Source organism: Podarcis liolepis (genome assembly GCF_965112155.1).
Source record: "Podarcis liolepis genome assembly, chromosome: 5".
In the NCBI taxonomy this organism is placed as follows: domain Eukaryota; kingdom Metazoa; phylum Chordata; class Lepidosauria; order Squamata; family Lacertidae; genus Podarcis; species Podarcis liolepis.
The window spans coordinates 35,072,126-35,093,106 of NC_139556.1; the positions used below are offsets into that span (position 1 = coordinate 35,072,126).

At 41.8% G+C, this 20,981-nt stretch overlaps 1 protein-coding gene across 1 annotated transcript in view; it reads right to left on the reverse strand.

Annotated features, from left to right (window-relative positions):
• MICU1 (mitochondrial calcium uptake 1) overlaps nucleotides 1-19,953 on the reverse strand; it is a 130,777-nt gene extending 110,824 nt beyond the window's left edge. Inside the window, exon 1 of the mRNA XM_083503116.1 lies at nucleotides 19,767-19,953. The gene's annotated coding sequence lies outside the window, so the exon portion shown is untranslated. The remainder of the gene's footprint in view (nucleotides 1-19,766) is intronic.
• Nucleotides 19,954-20,981: the final 1,028 nt, after the last annotated feature.

Genomic DNA, 20,981 nt, shown 5'->3' on the forward strand with positions numbered 1-20,981 from the left:
AGGACAGCACGGCTTCTATAGCCTCTATAGCCTCAGAGAGGGGAAGCCAGTGGTTCACAGCCTAAGAGGATCCCAGCTTGAATCCTAGCATTATGAATTCTTAGCCTACATTGCACAGGTGCTGGCTGCAGCCTCTGCTATTTAGTCAGAAAGTCTGACCCTAATCTAGTGGCACACATTTCTGTCTAGCACTCGTGTCAGGACCTTGCTATTACAATGGTGAATCATCAAGCACTTCACAAGGCAGGCAGAGGTACTATTCAAACAGTTCTATCTCCCAAGATGGAGAGACAAGACCCCAGTGTGCAATTATCAAGTCTTTGTTAAGCCTCCAGGCCTCAGGAGCTCACAGCCTCAACAAATGATGACTTTTGAAAATTCCACGGTGGATGTTTTGACTCTCAAAGCACACTTATTTTCATTTTGCGTATTACATCTTTTCAAAGCATAAAAGCAGATCATTTTGCCTAAGTTTCAGTTCTAGGTAAGGTGTGTGGGGGAGAGAACAGCAGTTCAGTTGAGGCGGCCTGTCTAAAGAGTGTAAAAAACTAAATTTGGCTACTACTCTCTATTGGGATTCAACTGTAATTAAGACTTTCCTTTTAGAAAAGCTCATCTTTTATAACCAACAAAAATTAACCCAATGGCCAGATGCACTGGAAAGCTGGCTATTGACCTAAGTGGTATTTAAACATGAAATCTTTAAAGTGGAAACATCGTGTCCAAGCACAATCAACAATCTATTTAAGAGGCACCTGTGGGAACTGCAAAAATGGAAACAGTTGAAATAATAATGACTCCGGTATGTAAGTACCTTTACTATGAGGCATGGTGTTTCCATCTTGCTGAATACCCATAGGTGCCAGACTTTTAAATAGCAAAGCCACCATCCTAATGGACATGGTTTACTGAAATTCTTTATGTGGGAAATACACAAGTGAATTTGCTGCCTTTTCCGAAATACGCCTCTTTTTACTGAACAGAAACTTTGCCAATATTTCCAATATAAAAAGGAAGCCACTGTCACACCCTCAGGCCCAAGGTACACAAAAAGTTTACTAGCATCTTAACCATGGTTAGGACTGTAACTGTGAGTGTGCAACAAAGCACTGCCTTCTTGTCCAAATTCCCTCCTCTCTCCTGGAGAGCCAGTGTGCTGTTGTGGTTAAAAGCGGTAGACTCGTAATCTGGTGAATGGGGTTCGCATCCCTGCTCCTCCACATGCAGCTGCTGGGTGACCTTCGGCTAGTCACACTTCTCTGAAGTCTCTCAGCCTCATTCACCTCACAGAGTGTTTGTTGTGGGGGAGGAAGGGAAAGGAGATTGTTAGCCACTTTGAGACTCCTTTGATAAAGCGGGATATCAAATCCAAACTCTTCTTCTTCTTCTTTTCATCATCACTAACCATAATGAGTATTAGCATCACCAGCATCAAAGTCAACACTGCCTTCATCCCAATTTCACAGGCCAGTTTACAATATAAAAACACAAAAATACGTATCATAATGACGAACATAAACAATAGCCCCACAGGCAGTTGAAAGGCCATAGACTTAATTAGCCAAAAGCTTGGTTAAAGAAGAAGGTTTTTGCCTGGTGATTAAAGATATATAATGAAAGCATCTAGTGAACCTTCCTGGAAAGAGCATTCTACAAATGGAGAACCACTGCAGAAAAGGCCTGTTCCCCTGTTGCCACCCTCTGGACCTCTCACAGAGAAAGCACACAATTAAGGGCCTTGGATCGGTGTACTTTGTGTCTGTGACATGCAGAACTAAAAGACTATTATCCAGTAGTTAAACAGATTACTTCAATTGCATCTGTCCTGAAAGCACTGGTGCAAACTAGACGGACCACTTTAACTATGTCTCCACTACTCAACCACCTATGGAGAAAGTCAAGGAAGAGTTATGATCAAGGAAATTACCCGACTAAAATGGAGACATACAGCTGTCTCCCATCATAAAAGGCCTTGAGAATGAGAGAAATTGTGAGAGCTACGCGAAGGTACTTCAAGCAAAGGGAAAAGCCACACAATTCCACAAGCTAAATGGACACCTGGCAGAAGAAAACAAGTTGCTAGATGAGAGAAAAGAGGAGGCGAAAGTGAAAAAACACAGCTGCTCACAGCTCTCAAATTGTTCATGTTTCCATCTGGAACATGAAACGTCCCCTTTATTCACCAAATGTCTCCTTCATTCTGTCCCCTCAAACCTCAATGTTTGCTCCTAACATGTGTGTTTCAAGGGACTGCAAAGTACTGGAGGAGACCTACATTGTTGAACTCCCATCAGCCCCAGCCAGCATGGCCAATGGCCAGGAATGAGCAAGATTCAGAGGGTCACGGGTTCCCTCTTCCTGCAGCAGACCCTTGAAGATCAAGCTCTTGTGTTGAATGAAACCTATGCCAGATGAATTTTAATTATGATATGAAGGAAACAGAATTTAAAAGGCTCCACCGTTTTGCGAGGGATATATATATATATATTTTTTAAGGCAAGCGTCTTAATCAGACAGTGAGCTGAGTCAGTAGCATGCTATTTTTAAAATCAGTTTTATGCACAAAATTTTATTCACATGCAGCATTTTTCAGTAGGCTTCTGTCTCTCTCTAATTTGTTCATTCTTCATCATAGGCCTGACAATATATTATGCACTCTTGGCCTCTTTAGCACAGCTACTTGGCAGGCAGATCTGCACTTTATAAGATTACTTTTTAAGACTTACAATGATACCAAAGCCCCTATTGCCTTTGAAGTCAACACTGGCAAGCTAAGTTAACACAAGACCATTGCCCACGTCTGCTTTTTATCTGACAGCTGCAGACTCGATTTCCCTTCTTTAAAAATATGCTTGTAATATGCTTGTATACGCTTGTGCTCATGCATGTACGCAAGGGAGTAATAAGGTAAGCATTGCTGACAATTGTCCAAAATGTTCATAGTACATAATGTCTGGGGAGTGTTAGCAGTCTTCCCCAACCTGGTGCTCTCCAGATTTCTTTTCAAACCACTCCCTTCATCCCTCACCACTGGCTACCACTCGATCACAGCGCTAAAAACTCAGATATATAAGCTAGGCGCCATAGGGCTCCTTAAACCAGGGTTACAGTCGCCAAAATAGAATGTCTAGTTGCCATTTTCGGGCCAGAGAGCTCGAAAGCTGTATTTTTCAGTGTGACTTTTGGGTGCCTGAAATTCATTCTGATTGTGCAGATAAAATACAACAGAAAGAATTTTACAGGCTGTGTTGCTAGTGTGTGAAAACAGTCAAGATCCAAGGATCCCTAGACACACACCTCCAGATGGTGAAGATATCACACGCCATCCTGGGACCTGAGCATCTTCACTTGGTTGCAAGTGGCCAATAGCCAAGTGCAAAATGTGCTGGGCGCCTGGCAAATTTTGAATGCTTATGGGTCACAAGATGTAGCCAGCTCGCCAAAGCTATGGTGGATCTGGGTCTAGTCAGTGCCTGGATGGGAAATGACACAGGAATTCTATGTCTGCCACCTTGAATTCCATGCTGGAAGAAAAGAGGGATGCAAATGTCCTAAACATAGCAATAAAAAATCTTGCCAATCTGCTTAGCCAGGGTGAAAAAGCAGAAGCAGAAGCCGGCTGCAGGATTGCTTGATCCTTCTCCCCCTTTGGCAGAACTCATTTACTCTTGCAGAGTCTGACCATGCTTAGATAGAGCTGGGTTCTCTCTTAAGCTAGCACCTGAAACCAACCGTGGTGTCAGATCATCGGATAAGCAGAACTCTGGTTAATTAACTACAGTTCACACCGATGTCATGTAACAGCTAGTCAGTAATGGCCTGAAGGGGGAATTTGCACTCCAGATGATGTAAGGAAGGAGCATGTTATCTTGCAGCCTGCACCCAATTACCGGTACTTAACCATGATTAAGCAATTGGGCAGCATTACATCTGAACTGGCCCAGACAGTTTATTGCCAGAGATACAGATACCCTAGGAAGTCATAACGAACACCCACCACAAGTAAAATGATAAGTAGACCATGAAAAAACTGAACAAGCTTAGCGCAAGTGATCTTCCCCATGCAGGAAGGCAGGAAAGAAAGAACACAGCAGCAGAAAGGGCTAACTGTGGGGAAAGTCAAGAATTTGTGAATGGAACAGCCCCCAGAGATGCTGCGTTAGGCCCATTACTAAACTAGGTCCTTTGAATCGAAAAATGCAAGAGCCCCTGAGCAGCAGCTGGCACGCTGTTTTCTAAAGAGGCAAAGCTCGTCCCTGCCCATAGAGAAGCTGTTGCATTCTTTTCTAGCAAGGCTCATGCCCCTGCACTGCAGTTTTTGCAGGCAGCCTTGTTTGGTCAGCATCAGAGATCAGAATCGAAAAACGCATTACAGCGGAGCAAATCAAAGCAGCTTCTCTGAAGGGAGGGAAGGGCAGGTACAAAATAAAGGGGGATAGCATTCTCGTCTTCAGCAGCCTCCTCAAACCTGGTGTGTACAGGGTGCCTTCAGGAGCAGCTTCCAATGGAAAAGAGGTGGGGACAACTACAGAAAGGATGTAACTTTTGCATGGGGCTTAATTCTTGAAGAAGTAGAGACGCAGGACTCAGGACATACCTGCTGACCAACTGGGAGGGGGTATCTTTCTCTGGGACCATTGTAGCAAGGTATACCCACAGAAACCCTATAAAGTAGATAATGCAGAAATGGAATGTCAACCAGTGAGTTTAGTGTCTGAATGAGGACCTGAACTCACGTCTCTCCAGTCCAAGCACAACACTCCATTTATTTACTGCTATTCAAATTTTTATATCCCTTCTTTCTAATGTGTTTGTATTAGTGTAACTTATAAGCATCAAAATGCTAAAATCCAAAGCACACACAAACACAATATAACAACCAAACCACATTAAAACCAAGCTTAGCAAATTAAAAGCCCTGAACAAGGTTCACCACATAAAACTGACCAGCATGCCAAAAGCTGGTTGACCAAGAACATTTCCAGCAAACAGTGGAAAGTGGTGAGGAAAAAGTTAAGTATCCTCTAAACTGTACATTTCTAAGTACTAGGAACACAGCAGTGATGGTGGATAGCAGCAGAGAGAAACCAACAAGGCTGGTTAAGAATCAATATAAAGAGCCAATTTTAAAAAGTCAAGGAATACTTGTGCTTTCCAAGCAGTATTTAGCCTCAGTGTATAAACTGGCTGAGATCAATAGTCAACTTCTAGGCAGCTCAAAACAGGTCAAGAGAGGCATGCCCTTCGTTCTTTCTTCCACCTGTGCTTCACCCCTGCTGAGATTTGGGGATTTGCAGAGCAGGGAGAAGAAGTTAGTTTTAGTCAGAATAACTGGGCTAAAAAATCCAGGTTTTTAAGAACAGAAACAAAAATTAAAATCAAACTTGTCCTCTTCTAGGATTTCAAGAAATGGTAGCATTTGAATGGCTTCTGCTTGTAAAAGAAAGAGCAGGTGGTTTAGAGAAGGCTCTAAGCATGCAAGCCTACATGCAGTGGGGGATAGAATCACATTCAACACACCCGCTCTTCCTTGCCCCATCTCTGGACCCACTAGATGTCCAATGCATTATTTATTTTTATAAATATTTATTGGCTTTTCACAAATTTTAACAAACACACAAAATACACAATACACAAATACACACACAAAGACAAACATGCATAATTTCAAAACCTTTTTTTCTTAAAACTTACTTCTCCGACTTCCCCATACCTCCCCTTTCTGCATCCCAATTCACAAATTTATTTCAGCAAATCCTCCCCCTTAATTTTAGCTACTTTTTCCTCATTCTTTTCTTTTACATAATATTTTACTTCTATAATCCCCTATTCTCTATATCCACAACATTTTAGCATTCATTAATTTTGCAATATTTCTTAAGATAGATTTTAAATTTCCTCCAATCTTCTTCCGCTGTCTCTTTCCCCTAGTCCCGGATTCTGCCAGTCATTTCGGCCAGTCCCATATAGTCTATTACTTTCGTCTGCCATTCTTCCATGGTGGGTAGATCTTGTGTCTTCCAATACTTTGCGATGAGTATTCTTGCAGCTGTTGTCGCATACATAAAAAAAGTTCTGTCTTTCTTTGACACCAATTGGCCGACTATGCCCAGGAGAAAAGCCTCTGGTTTCTTAGGGAAGGTACATTTAAGTACCTTTTTCATTTCATTATATATCATCTCCCAGAAGGCCTTAATCTTTGGGCACGTCCACCAAAGGTGAAAAAATGTACCTTCAGTTTCTTTACATTTCCAACATTTATTATCGGGCAGGTGATAAATTTTTGCAAGCTTGACTGGGGTCATGTACCACCTGTATATCATTTTCATAATATTCTCTCTTAAGGCATTACATGCCGTGAATTTTATCCCGGTGGTCCACAACCGTTCCCAGTCAGCAAACATAATATTATGACCAATGTCTTGTGCCCATTTTATCATAGCTGATTTCACTGTTTCATCTTGTGTGTTCCATTTCAGCAGCAAGTTATACATTCTTGATAAATTCTTAGTATTAGATTCTAACAGTTCTGTTTCTAATTTTGATTTCTCCACCTGGAAGCCAAATTTCCTGTCGATGTCCAATGCATTAGATAAAATATTTGCATAGGACCTATGCAACAGATTGTTCCTTGGGAATTATTTTCATTAATGACCACATAATCCAGTATCTTAACAATTTCATCCAAGTCCAGATCCACCTCCACAGCCTGGAGCTGCAAGTGGGAGGATGACCACAGCACCACTCCCAAATGTTTTTGAATTAAGTGTGTGATTTGGCTATGTGGTCCATCACTCTGTTCTGGTTCCAGGGGGTGGGATGTAACAGAGATGCCTTGGTACCATACTCCCTAGGTGCCCCAAGTAGCCAACAAACACAAAACCAAGGCAAACCCAGCTTTCCCTTCCTGCTTCTGAGCTTGGAGTTGTAGATGGCAGCAGGGAAATGTCACTGACATCACATTGTGTTTCACAGGTGCACCGTCAAGGAGAGCATGTCCACTGCTTGGTGGTCCACAAAGTTTGGCTTGCTCTTCACTTTTAATTTCACTCTTAATCACTCTTGATAATACTATACTATACTTTGTTGTTGTTTAGTCGTGTCCGACTCTTCGTGACCCCATGGACCAGAGCACGCCAGGCACTTCTGTCTTCCACTGCCTCCCGCAGTTTGGTCAGACTCATGTTTGTAGCTTCGAAGACACTATCCAACCATCTCGTCCTCTGTCGTCCCCTTCTCCTTGTGCCCTCCATCTTTCCCAACATCAGGGTCTTTTCCAGGGAGTCTTCTCTTCTCATGAGGTAGCCAAAGTATTGGAGCCTATACTATACTATACTATACTATACTAATCTATCAACTATGAAAAATGTTGGATTGAAGTGAAAAAGGATTTAGAAGTATGGACATATTTGAAGTTATCATTGTTAGGCCGAATTGCTGTAATAAAAATGAATGTGTTGCCAAGGATGCTGTTTTTGTTTCAAACATTGCAAATTTTGGATAAGATGGATTGTTTCAAGAAGTGGCAGAAAGATATTTCCAGATTTGTTTGGCAGGGCAAAAAGCCTCGAATAAAATTTAAGATATTAACTGATGCCAAAGAAAGAGGTGGATTTGCCCTGTCAGACCTTAAACTTTACTATGAATCAGCTGCTTTTTGCTGGCTGAGAGAATGGCTGCTTCTTGAAAACACTGAAGTGTTGGATCTAGAAGGCTTTAATAATGCATTTGGTTGGCATGCATATTTGTGGTATGATAAGGTAAAAGCACATAAAGCGTTTAAAAATCATATTGTTAGAAAAGCATTGTTTAATGTTTGGATAAGATATAAGGATTTGTTAGAAAAGAAAACCCCAAGATGGTTGTCACCAATGGAAGCGAAGGCACAGAAAAAACTCAATATGGAGGCCAAATGGCCGAAATATTGGGAAATTCTGGAACAAGATGGAGACAGAATAAAATTGCAGAGCTTTGAAAAATTGAAAAACAAAGTGCGAGATTGGCTCCATTATTACCAAATAATGGAGGCATACAATTTGGACAAAAAAGTTGGCTTCCAGGTGGAAAAATCAAAATTGGAAACAGAATTGTTAGACCCAAAAATCAAGAATTTGTCAAGAATGTATAACGTGCTGTTGAAATGGAACACTCAGGATGAAACGGTGAAATCAGCTATGATTAAATGGGCACAAGATGTTGGACATAACATAATGATGGCTGAGTGGGAACAGTTATGGACCACAGGTATGAAATTCACGGCATGTAATGCCCTAAGAGAAAATTTAATGAAAATGATTTATAGGTGGTACATGACACCAGTCAAGCTTGAAAAAATTTACCATTTGCCCGACAACAAATGTTGGAAATGTAATGAGACTGAAGATACATTCTTTCACCTTTGGTGGACATGCCCAAGGATTAAGACATTCTGGGAGATGATTTATAATGAAATGAAAAAGGTATATAAATATACCTTCTTGAAGAAACCAGAGGCCTTTCTCCTGGGCATGGTCGGCCAATTGGTGTTAAAGAAGGATAGAACTTTCTTTATGTATGCAACAACAGCAGCAAGAATACTCATTGCGAAGTATTGGAAGACACAAGATTTACCCACCCGGGAAGAATGGCAGATGAAGTTGATGGACTATATGGAACTGGCGGAAATGACTGGCAGAATCCGAGACCAGGGAGAAGAGTCGGTGGAAGAAGACTGGAAAAGGTTTAAAGATTATTTACTGAAATACTGTAAAATTAATGAATGTTAGAAGAATGTTGGAATGAAGTTACATGGCTTTAGTAGAAATGCTATAAGGAATTAAGTATAAACAGATTAATAGAATATTAAAGGAAAAAATAAGGTTAGAATGTGTCAAGATAATTATAGGATAGAAAACAGAGGAAGATGGAAAGGAATTGCTGAAACAATTAACAGAAGTGGAATACAAAAAGGGAGGTGTGAGGAAGTCGTTGAAATAAGTGAATGAAAGATAAGATATTGAAATTGTTTGATGTGTTTTAAACTGTTTTTGTTTTGTTTTGTTAGTTTAATGTGTTAGTGTTATGTAGTGTTTTTATATTGTATTGTATTGTATTGTTCTTTTTTCCCCTTTCTTCTTTTGTTCTTTTTTGTAGTGTTTAAATTGTTGGAAAAGTAATAAATATTATTTAAAAAAAATACTATACTATACTATACTATACTATACTATACTATACTATACACATGGATATTCAAGTTGCAAAATATAGGTGGCTATTGTGAAGTTTGGGGAAAGACAAATAGAGAGGAATGAACTTGCTCAGTGTCCCACAAAAAGCTCAATATTTTTTGTCCTGGTATTGCACGGCACCAACAGTCCATCTAGCCCAGTATTATCAGGCACAGGTTTTCCCCATCCCTACTTCCAGGGATCTCAACACTACATCTCTCTTTTAATCTATTCAAAATTCAGAAGAGCATTGCCCGCTAGCTTTAATAAAGCATTAAATATTCTCCTCATTTTAAAGCTCATAACCAGTGACAGATCAGAGAAGATGATCATTGTACGATAGGTGCCCCCAGGGAGCTAATCAGCAATACTAGACACTGTGTGGAATATACACTTTCGGAAAACCACATTCTCATCCCAGTTAGAATTCACAAGCCAATTAGTGTCAGCAGGGAGAAAAAGCAAAATGCATGCAATGCTGTTAAAAAGAATGTTAACGCCATTAAAAAACAACAACCCAAATACTGCATTTAACAAAATGTTCTGTGTTTCTCACCAATTTTAATTGCTTTGCAGTCATATGCAAGTTTCCTTCTGAAATGCAAGCTTACAAAGTTTCTAGCCCTCACAGCTAGGGAAAACTGGGCAAGCGCGACGGCGGTCTGAAAAAGTAATCAGAGGATAAGAAGAAGATCTATACTGTATAGTTTAAGTTCCAGTCAGGTCTCTTCGTTAGACCTCACATGCATCTTTGAGGCCTTAGGCAAGAGCTTTCTAAACTTTTCATGTTGGTGACACTTTTTAGACATGCATCATTTTGCAACACAGTAATTCAGTTTAACTAGCAAACCGGAGGTTAAACTAACCCCTTTCCAGCCATGGGAGGAGTGTGGTGATCATCCGTGTGACACATTTACACTCTGCAGCTGGCAACACTAACAGGTCGTGACAGACAGTTTGGAAAGCTCTGCCTTGTGCACTTCCAGACTGTTATTTTGTGGACAGAATTTAGCTGCATACCAGCAAATGCAAGCTGTGCATTTAAAGTGCATTTGATGATCTTGCCCAAGAAACTTGCTTCCAAAAACAGCCTCTGGACTTTTTGAGATAAGGAAAGTGATGGGAAAATGTGCTGGAAACTGTGGGGTAACAATGCAATGTCTTTAAACATCTCCGCAAATCAGGATGAACGCTCAATAAACAGGTAATCTGGAAGCGACCTTCATACGGCAGGATATGCACAATTTATTTTATTGTGAGTGCTGAAAATAGTGTGTTTGTGTCTTCCCAGGTTTCTGGTTCTAACCTTGTGTAGAGGTTCTAATCTCTACCTATTTCTGCCAGGCAAAATAGCCTGTCCCCAAACAATACAAGGGTGGAATAGTTGAAAAAGAGCACAACTTTGTGGATTCTTCTGCCCTGCTCTTATGCCAGTTGCACAATCTACCATTCTGCCTGCTAGAAAGACACAACTCCACCAACCCCAAAGCAAATGGGGTAGGATCAGGGTAGGAAAATCCATGGTTGTGTTAACTTTCATAGCTGACCTAGATGGCACAAAGCTGGAGTAGCTGCAAATGAGACAACATGACTCTCAAACAAAGGAAACAGAACCTGTGACCCAACTGAAGACAGGTGATCATGCACAGGTGCATAGCCTTTTGATTTATGGTGGAGTATTTTCAAAGAAAAGGCAGGGGAGGGGGAAAGCAGGATAACAGGCAAGGAAAGCAAACAACACAGCATCTGCTGTATCCTGTTCAACCACCACAATGGTCAAGCCTTTCAAGATTTACATGTGGCGTTTCCGTGAAGCAATCCAAGTTTTAATATTTTTTCAGTATTGGTCAGTTTCAAGTGGAGCAAGTCAGGTACCACAAATGAGAATTAACTGCACATTCACATGAAATGGGGCAGCAGCATAGAGGCGCTGATATAATGTATTTGTAGAAGGCAGCAGCAACAACAGAAACCAACTGCAGGAGAGCTAATTTAGCTATGATGTGGACATCCAGCACTTGCAACTCACAGATCTCAACCTTCAGCACAGCAATTCATGTGTCTGAGTGGGCAGCAGTGGGCAAGACAGATTGTCGCTGCTGGTTAAGTTGCCCAGAGCTGTCTTTCCCAGGACTGCTTCACTGCCGCCTTCACTCACCTTGACATTCTTTTCCAGCATCACTAGGTAAAAGATTGCCCACAGTGCTTGCATTATTAATCTGAATTACATTTCTGAAGATGATGAAATTTTGTACCAGCATAATTTCTTTGATGGTGCTCAAGCTAATATTTCATCATACTAATTCCAACCAAGGGGGAAAGCCTGAAAGACGTCACTCCATCTAAGTCACTGCCTGATCCCCATCAGAAACCCACGCTGCTACCACCCCACAACTGATTCCCCCCCCCCAGCTATTATATGCATAGCCTTGCCTCCTGTCATCAGCCTCTGCCCCAGGCATGAGATCTAAAATGACAGGTGCCAAGATTTTATTCATCCTTTCACCTAGGACAACTTATTATCTCCTTGGGTCCAGCAGATTCTGCTATGGCCTTGAGGGGACACCTTTCCTAGAGAACACCTGCTCTGAAAACCAGCAGCTCCAAATGCATAATGCAATTAAACCTAAAATTACATAAGAAGACAAACAGGCTCAAGATCCCTAGTGCTATTTCCATCTCTCTCAGTTAAGCATTGCATCAGTCAGCCAACAAAACTCGGATTGATTGACATAAGTGAGAACACAAGTATGCTACCCACTTTTTTTGGGCTAAAACGTATTAAGGATCAGGTTATCTAAACTCAAGTCACATGGATGTAGCACCAATTAGAAAGGCAAGACCTTCAAGGCACTATGTAATTAACATTGCTGATAACCATTCAAATCAAAGTAGTATGCAGCTACTTCTTACAATGCCCACCTGAAATTTATTAGATGTAATTAGGGATGCTAGAGGATTCTGACAAAAACAAAAACAGAAGCGAAAATTGCTGGCATTTGCTAATTCATCCTATGCCTGAAATGGAAATTGATCAAGCAAATACCAAATGGAAATTGCTGTTGTTTTCAGTCCACAAACAATATGTAATTCATGACTCCCCATCTCCATTTGAATCATGTTTCCTTTGCATTGAAAAGAATGCTATGGAAACAATTGCATCATTAATATCTTTAAATTTTAACTTACATAAATAATAACAAGGTACATTAAATAGAGGACAGTGAGACAAAAAATGTAGCATTTGGGGGGAAACGAACTGCAGCAGAACAGAAACAGCACTGATTTTGACAAAGACCAGTCAGATTGGAAACTGTTGCATTCTTACACCCACAGCTTATTTCCCACAGTCCACCACTCTATTTAAAACACAGTCACAGAGACCATTACTGCCAATAAGGTTGCAGCCACATTGGTGTACTCTAAGTTAAGTCCATCATTGCCTACTCAAACAGTCCACTCTTCAAATGCTCCCCAATATGGGGGATAATAAATGTTGCTGATCTGGCCAGGTTGCTAGGGATTACAACTAGACAATGCATGTGAACTGAACACTTGAAAGCACTATACTAATGTTAAGTAGCATTGCATTATTATGATGATTAAGATTAATCACAGAGCTAAATCCAACTCTCAATAAAAATAAAAATGCATTTCCATGTACCTGCCTTACAGCTCAACCTTCCTTTTCCATGTTAAAGAACAGAGGCGCAGAAGAAGAGTAAATGTGTTCCATGTTTAAAAACAAGTTTGAGTTCCACAACTGCTTCAGTATTTACCAGTATTACTGTTAATCAGGATATGACAATGGGCCAAGTCTTCACTGCAAGCCCCAACTCTGTTCACTGCCTCAGAACCCTGTTGAACCCAAGTGTCATTTCCATGCAGCACTTTAAGCTGAGGTTGTTCATCCTTGCTGGAGGTGCAATTCAAGCATACAACAGTTTTCCAGCATAGCTAAAATCACTTCCAAATTAAACAGCCTAATCTCATACACATTTCTACTGAGAAGCAGAGTCATACTGAGTTTTATGGGACTTATTCCCAAGTTTAGAGGCTACAGGATTGCAGCCTAAACCTCAATTTCTTTCATTTTGCAGAGCCAGGCATAAGACAGGATTAGTTTTGTATTATACCTTGTGATCCTTTGCTTCTGTGAGAAAAGCTAAGTCAACAAGAGATGTCTGCCTTACCACTAACTTTTTTTTTGTATTTAAGGAGTGTCCCCAGAGAGATTGCGGGGCTGGCAACGGGGAGAAGCGATCTTCTCCCCGCCGCTCCTTGCTTCAAAAGAGGTCCGGGGTGCAGGGGCAAGCTTCGTTTTGCAAAGCAAGCCCATAGGGAAATTCATCTTGCGAAGCAACTCGAAAACGAAAAAACCTTTCGTCTTGCGAGTTTTTCATCTCGCGAGGCGTTCGTCTTGCAGGGCACCACTGTATGTTTAATGTATGTAGAGTTTGGTGTCAGTGTTGCTTGTGTTGTTCACTTGTGTTCCTTTGGTGGTGAGAGAGGTTGGGGTTGGCCTAGGGTGTGATTGTTTGCTTGTGATTGGCTGCGGTGATCTTTGTTTTCGTGTATGGGTGAGGTGGGTGGGTGTTTCGGATCAGGTTAGCCATATTGATTTGTATGCTGTTGGTGGATTATTGTCACTGTCCTGTTGGGCTGTGTATGTGATAAAGGGGAGCCATACCGGGGTGAAGGCGTCTTCTTCTGTTTGTCCCCGTGTCAGTTTCAGTTTATTAGTTAATTTTTCTAGTAGGGCTGTTTCCCATACTATTTGGCACCACTGGTCCATGCTTACTCCTGACAGGTCTCTCCAAGGTCTGGTTATGGTGTTTCTGGCTGCTGAGAGCAGGTGGGTTATGAGTTCTTTGTGGTGTAAATGGGCATTGTTGTCTTGGAAGATGTTTAGTAGGGCCAATTCTGGGGTGATGTCTATTACTTGCTTAGTTATTTTACATATTTCTTGTATGGCTGTTGTCCAGAATAGTTGGATTTTGGGGCACTCCCACCACATGTGGAGATATGTGCCTGTGGAGGTGCACCCTCTCCAGCATTTTGGTGAGGTTCCTGGGTGTATTAGCGCTAGTTTCCTTGGTGTTAGGTACCACCTGTAGGTGAGTTTCAGTGTGAGTTCTTTTCTTTTCATTGATATGGATTTAAAGGGGGGTTTAGACCACATTCTGGTCCATTGAGTGGGGTTAATCTCATAGCCTATGTCATTCTCCCATTGTTTTTTTATTGCGTCTAGGGGATTTGCGGGATTTTGGAGTAGTATTTTGTATATTGCGGATACCGTCCCTTTACCGTTTCCCTTTGTTGTTAGGAGGAGGTTTTCGAAGGTTGTCAGGGGCCTAGTTGCTGCTGATTTTACTGTTGTGTGCAAATTCTACTATTGAAGGAGCTAATTTACTATTAAACTGAGCCATGTGGCACCAAGACAATTAGCAGGACTATAGAGTGGCAATGCTATATTAAAGACAAAACAGTAAAGAATATCTGAATAAACCTTTGCATATGCTTTCTTCCATAAGTAACAGGTGTTTTATTATTTCTAATTAAACCTTTTACGCTTATACGATTTTTAAAATGATGAATTTTTACACATGACTCATTCTTCTAATCCAAACAGCTAAGCACTTATTTATAATTTCTTGAAGACAAACCCAGCCAACATGATGAAAATCAAATTATCGATCAAGAAAAAAAGTAATTAATGTACAAAATCTATATCCCATTTTCTGACTAAGCCTCGCAAATAATGGATTCAAGCTCACTCAGTAAATCTTATCCACAAAGCAATTTTCAACCCAGAGCAAGCAAGGTTTCCTCTGCAATCCTAAGCACAGACCAAAAAGCAGGCAATGTCCAATGATCTCTACCTCTGTAAAATGATGCCGAATTGAATTGGAAGCTGGAATCGTGCAAAAAAACCCCAAAAACCTTCATTAGCAATGCAACCACTTCAGACACTCTTGTGAACAATGGGCATGCTGTTAAGAGTTAAATACAGATCAAAGAAGCAGAATTTATGTCTTTAAATTGCTGTCTTGAGTAGGCTTGAAAAGTTGCTGTAGCTAGCAAGTGCTATGAGTGTATGTCTGAGTTGGAAAGAAAGAGAAGAGGAAAAATGAAAGACGTTTAATATACCATTGATTTCATGAAGAGTGAATGTATTGATGGTGCTGTGAATAGATGTGTGTCGATCTGAACTTTTTCTATGATTTATTACTGTAGGTCATGGCATGAGTAAAAAGGTTGGCATAACTTAATATGACAAGAGAACCTTCGTTATTAACTTTATTGACCCTGGTACTACCAGTCTGACCTCAAAACGTGTCCTGGAAGGCATTCAGAAGACAATCATCATATGTAAAGATCATCATATGTAAACCTAGCTCCCATTAAAACCTACTTAACATCTGAATGGATGTCATTATTCTTATTTATTAAATTAATATACCACCCTTTATCTGCAGATCTCAAGATAATGTCAGGACCTAATTCTGGGTAAATTAGGACAGCAACTACCACTACTGTATTTCTCTTATTATTAATGGCAGCAATATTTTCTTTAATCAAAACAAAACAGCTCCAGCAGGCCTCCTGTGTCCCAGCATGCCAGATAATGGGCAATCTACAAAAGCGTGCCATCATAAGGCTTACATTTGCTTGACACATGAAGGAGACTGAGGTGATAGTCTCCTGGACCATACTACTTCAGACTGCAAGTGGGGGTGAATGATTTCTGAAAGTCCTTCACATGCAACCATTTTCCTGCAAGGAGCAACTCAGAACCTGCCTGGCCCACTTCCTTCTCTGCTAGTTCTCCATTTCTAGCAATGTGATGTTTGTCTTTTAAACGTAGGGAGATATTTATAGAAAATTATTGTGGTGCTTGTACTCTGAAGCAGGACACCCCAGAACTCCATTATAGTCTCACGACTTGGTCGCCTCATTTCACATGTATAGCCCAGGCCTTAATGCTTGCTTCAAAGACAGAGCTGCACTGTGTCACGTCTTAATGATGGAGAGCTACGCCAAGCACAAATCTGTTACAGTGGTACCTCGGGTTAAGAACTTAATTCGTTCTGGAGGTCTGTTCTTAACCTGAAACTGTTCTTAACCTGAGGTACCACTTTAGCTAACGGGGCCTCCTGCTGCTACCGCGCCACAATTTCTGTTCTCATCCTGAAGCAAAGTTCTTAACCCGAGGTACTATTTCTGGGTTAGCGGAGTCTGAAACATGAAGAGTCTGTAACCCGAGGTACCACTGTTTTTTTCATTTTAAAATATCTAAGGATCCTCCCCTGTAAAAATTTAGCCAATCCATCCCAAAATAACCCTTACAAGTTCACTGCTATTGATGCCCCCCATAAAATTCTCTCTCTCTCTCTCTCTCTGCAAATCACAGAAGGAAGAAGCAGGAGCTGCAGGAAAGCCACAAGGGACTTTCTTACTAAACCTGGCAAATAATACATTCCATTTTTTTAATCTTTGGTCAGGAAGAAGGAGGACCTTCATTCTCTCTACAAAATATTGATAGCGATGGATTCTGGTCTGGGGAAGAATCTGCCCACTTGTCTCCCCAAGGAGCTGAAGAAGAAATGTATTAGTCTACATTTATTTATTTCTCTGAGTCACTTACTACAAAAGGCCTGGAAGCAACTATTGTTTTAATATTGTGTTACCTACCTTGCATTTATTTATTTTATTTCTATAGCGCCCTTCATAAGGATCACGAGGTGGTTTACAATATAAAAACCACAAAAATATGTAACATAGTAACAAACAAAAACAATACAGTTTAAAAGGTCGTAAACTGTTTAATTAGCCAAAGGCCTGAGAGAAGAAGAATGTTTTTGCCTGGCGCCTAAATATATGTAAATGTTTAATAAAAAGTTACAGATGTTAACTATTTATAGTAGTTAAAAGTTAACTATAAAATATTAAAATAAGTAATAGCATATGGCCTTCTTGCTAAATTGAAGGGCCTTCTTGATTTAAGGTGGTTCTAACAACACACACACACACACACACACACACACACACAGAGTTTTCTAATAGAACAGAGCAGCCAGTCTGAGTGGGTACCACATGTGGCTGAGGGCAATGACTTTGGCATCAGGCTCATGCACTGCCCTGTGCAGATGTACCAGCCGTAAGTTCTCTTTCAAAGGGCTGTGGAATCGCCTCCTAACCAGATGCGCTACTTGTATTAAGCCAGCATTGGCGTCAGGAGCAAGGTGGGAGAGAGTGGTTGCCACTGAGGAAGGGGCAGTGCTGCTGCCCGTGGAAGCTGACCACTGTAGAAGAGGAGGAGGAGAGAGCCTGGGGTTTCTTTTTCAGAAAAAATGGTGTCGGTACTGCACATACCGCCAGAATAAAGCCCTGGTTAAAAGTGAGAGTGCATGAGTGCAGAGACCTACATTCAAACCCACACATAGCCAGGAAACTCCCTAGATTACCTTGGGCTATTCACTATCTCTTTAATTTGCTACATGGCATTGTAAGTACTGTATAAAAGTAAGAAATGATGCACACCACCCTGAGCTACTTGGAGAAAAAGTGGAACCTGAACATGATGTAAGGTGATAGTTGCTTGTATGCTACTATTAACCTGGTCTATCAAGGGTTAAGATAACAACAACAACAACAACAACAACAACAACAACAACAACAACAACAACTTATTTATTTATTTATACCCTGCCCATCTGGCTGGGCTTCCCCAGCCACTCTGGGCGGCTTCCAAAAAAAATTAAAATACTGTAATACATCAAACATTAAAAGCTTCCCTAAACAGGGCTGCCTTCAGATGTCTTCTAAAAATCTGGTAGTTGTTGTTCTCTTTGACATCTGGTGGGAGGGCGTTCCACAGGGAGGGTGCCACTACCAAGAAGGCCCTCTGCCTGGTTCCCTGTCTTCTCAGTCCATTTTCATTTACCTATGGAAACTCATCCCACTATGGTCCATACCTCCCTTGCTGTTACAAACTGTTCAATCTCCCTTGCATATTTTATAGAAAGATGGGGTATAAAGATCGAAGACTGTGGAGTGTGGAACTAGGGGAAACCTGAGTTCAAATCCCCATTCACTTACAAGGCTTACTGGGTGATCTTGGTCTAATAGCCAGCTCCGCACGTAAACACACAAGGGTTTTTGTGAGGATAAAGTGCAGATGTAGGTTACTGTAAAATCCTTGGGGAAAGTGAGGTATAAAAAATAAATGTGAAATAAAATAAATACTGTGGCATTTGCAATCCTGATTTAATATACAATATTACAGGAGCATAAGCTGGAAAGCATTGTCTCTTAGCAGCAGGCTTCCCAAACCAGGTGCCTTCTAGACGTTCTGCAATACATTTCCCATCATCTCCAGCCAGCATGGCCAATGGTCAGGGATTATGGGAGTTGTGGTTTAAAAAAACTGGAGGGCACCAGGTCAGGGAAGGCTCACTGGAGCTCATCTGAAGTAAACACAAATGGAACCAGGCAGTAAGCATTTTTCTTTAAGCCATAAGAACAGATGATTGGTTTAAATGGGCTTTCTAGGATGCAGGGGGGTGTGGCGACTTCACCACACTAAAGTAGTTCTGGGTCAATTGAGAATAGATCATTCAGTCTCTTTCTGAGGAAGCAAGAATATACAGTTTCTAGGCAGAGTTGCATTGCTAAGTTAAACGTGCACAGCCACTACGAAATAACCCCAACTTTTAAATATGTTGTAATACAACCAAAGGGGAGGGGGATAATATGAATAAAGAAACCACCTTCTGCTTATGTGATTCTTGTTTTCCTCATGTCACTTAAACCCACTTACATAATATACAACAGATGATATAGATCCAGGAAGCAGGATAAGGGACACTATGCTACCAGGCAGGTAATTTCATGGATGCACCACATAAAACATGTTCCTGCATCATACTCATAGCTCAGTACTTCTATAGAACCCAGAGTGCAAGTTGCTTTACGGAGCTGTTCTTTTTATTCCGAATTAGGCACTTATCACCTACCATAGGTTCCACACACACAGGCATCAGCAGCCGTCCATAAAATATGTCAAACAACAAGGGGGTGGGGTCAGGGTACCAAAATCACGAAAAAAGGGGTTTCTTAACCAAAAGAACCTCCCCTCCGCCCGCCACTTCTCTCCTTATAAATGTGATATAAAGAGAAAGCTTGAGGGGAAATCCCTTAATACATTAGAAGATGAAAAAACCTAGCCTGTCCCTGAATATGCAGCGGGGAGGGACAGCGCCAGGGGGAGCAAACATGGTTGTTCAAGGCTTGACAAGCTTGGGATTGAAACCACTTCCCGTGCTAGGACGCAAACAAGGCAGAGAAATCTTCCTGAGCATGTGCAGAGTGGCTTGCGTTTCTCAACACCGAACAGCTCCTAAACACCCGGGGGGCGGGGCTTCCAGACGAGACTTCCAGCCCCGTTTGAGACTCGCCGCCAGCATCTGCTGCCGTGAATACGGTGCCAGCCCGGAGCTCCCTCCCTCCCTCCCTCCCGCCGCTGTCTCCATCGGTTTCTTGCCGCCCGAGCCTTACCTGGGCAGCAGCAGCAGCCTCTGGGCTGAGGGGTCGCGGCTAAGGCGACTCCGCGTCGAGCGCGACCAAGACACACAGGCAGCAGCGGAGCAATAAGAGGCCAGCTCCGCTCTGCCAGGCAAGGATGGGAAGCCAGGCCAAGGCGACCTCGACCACGCCCCCGTCTCCAGGCCCCGCCTCCGACCCCGCCTTTTTGCCAGCGGGCGCGGCGCGATGGCATCACCAAGGCCCGCCCCGCCCGCGCGCTTTGCCCCGCCCACTCCCTCCCTCCCTCTGGAAGGGTTTCTTCTTGTCGTGTTGGCGACGCTGCGGCGTCTCGATTGTTCTGCGTCGCCTTAAAGGCTGCTCAATATGTTGTGGGCATGAGGTCTCATGGGCTTCATTGCAATGGGAGTAAGCCCCATTGAATCCAAGAGGGCTAACTTCTGAGTAGACATGGCTAGGCTTGCGCTGTTAGCCATTATTTATGTATTTGTGTTATTTATTTATTTCATGGAATTTGTATGTCACTTGATTGTAGGGGTGAAAAAACCTCAAAGCTGATTACAAATATATATACACACACCCACGTACTGTATATATAAACAATAAAATCATCACTAATGACAACCATGAATTAAAACGTACAGACAGTTAAAAGCACAATAAAGGTAAAGGTACCCCTGACCATTAGGTCCAGTTGCGGACAGCTCTGGGGTTGTGGCACTCATCTCACTTTACTGGCCAAGGGAGCTGGCGTTTGTCTGCAGACAGCTTCCAGGTCATGGGACCAGCATGACTAAGCCGCTTCTGGCGAACCAGAGCAGCGCACAGAAACGCCGTTTACCTTCCTGCCGGAGCAGTACCTATTTATCTACTTGCACTTTGACGTGCTTTTGAACTGCTAGGTGGGCAGGAGCAGGGACCGAGCAATGGGAGCTCACCCCGTCACGGGGATTCGAACCGCCAACCTTCTGATTGGCAAGTCCTAGGCTCTGTGATTTAACCCACAGCGCCACCCACGTCCCTAAAAGTATGCATACTTTTCAGCAAATTTTTTTTGTTTCTGCTGAAATAAATAGAAATCAAACTAAAACAATAAAACAAAATTAATTAGGGGAGGTGTTAAGTATTATCCTAAGGTGACAGGTAGGTAGATGATACATCCATATATATGGATATATATGCACCTGCCAACTTATCCAGGCACCTGATGAAATAGATGGTTAGGCCACA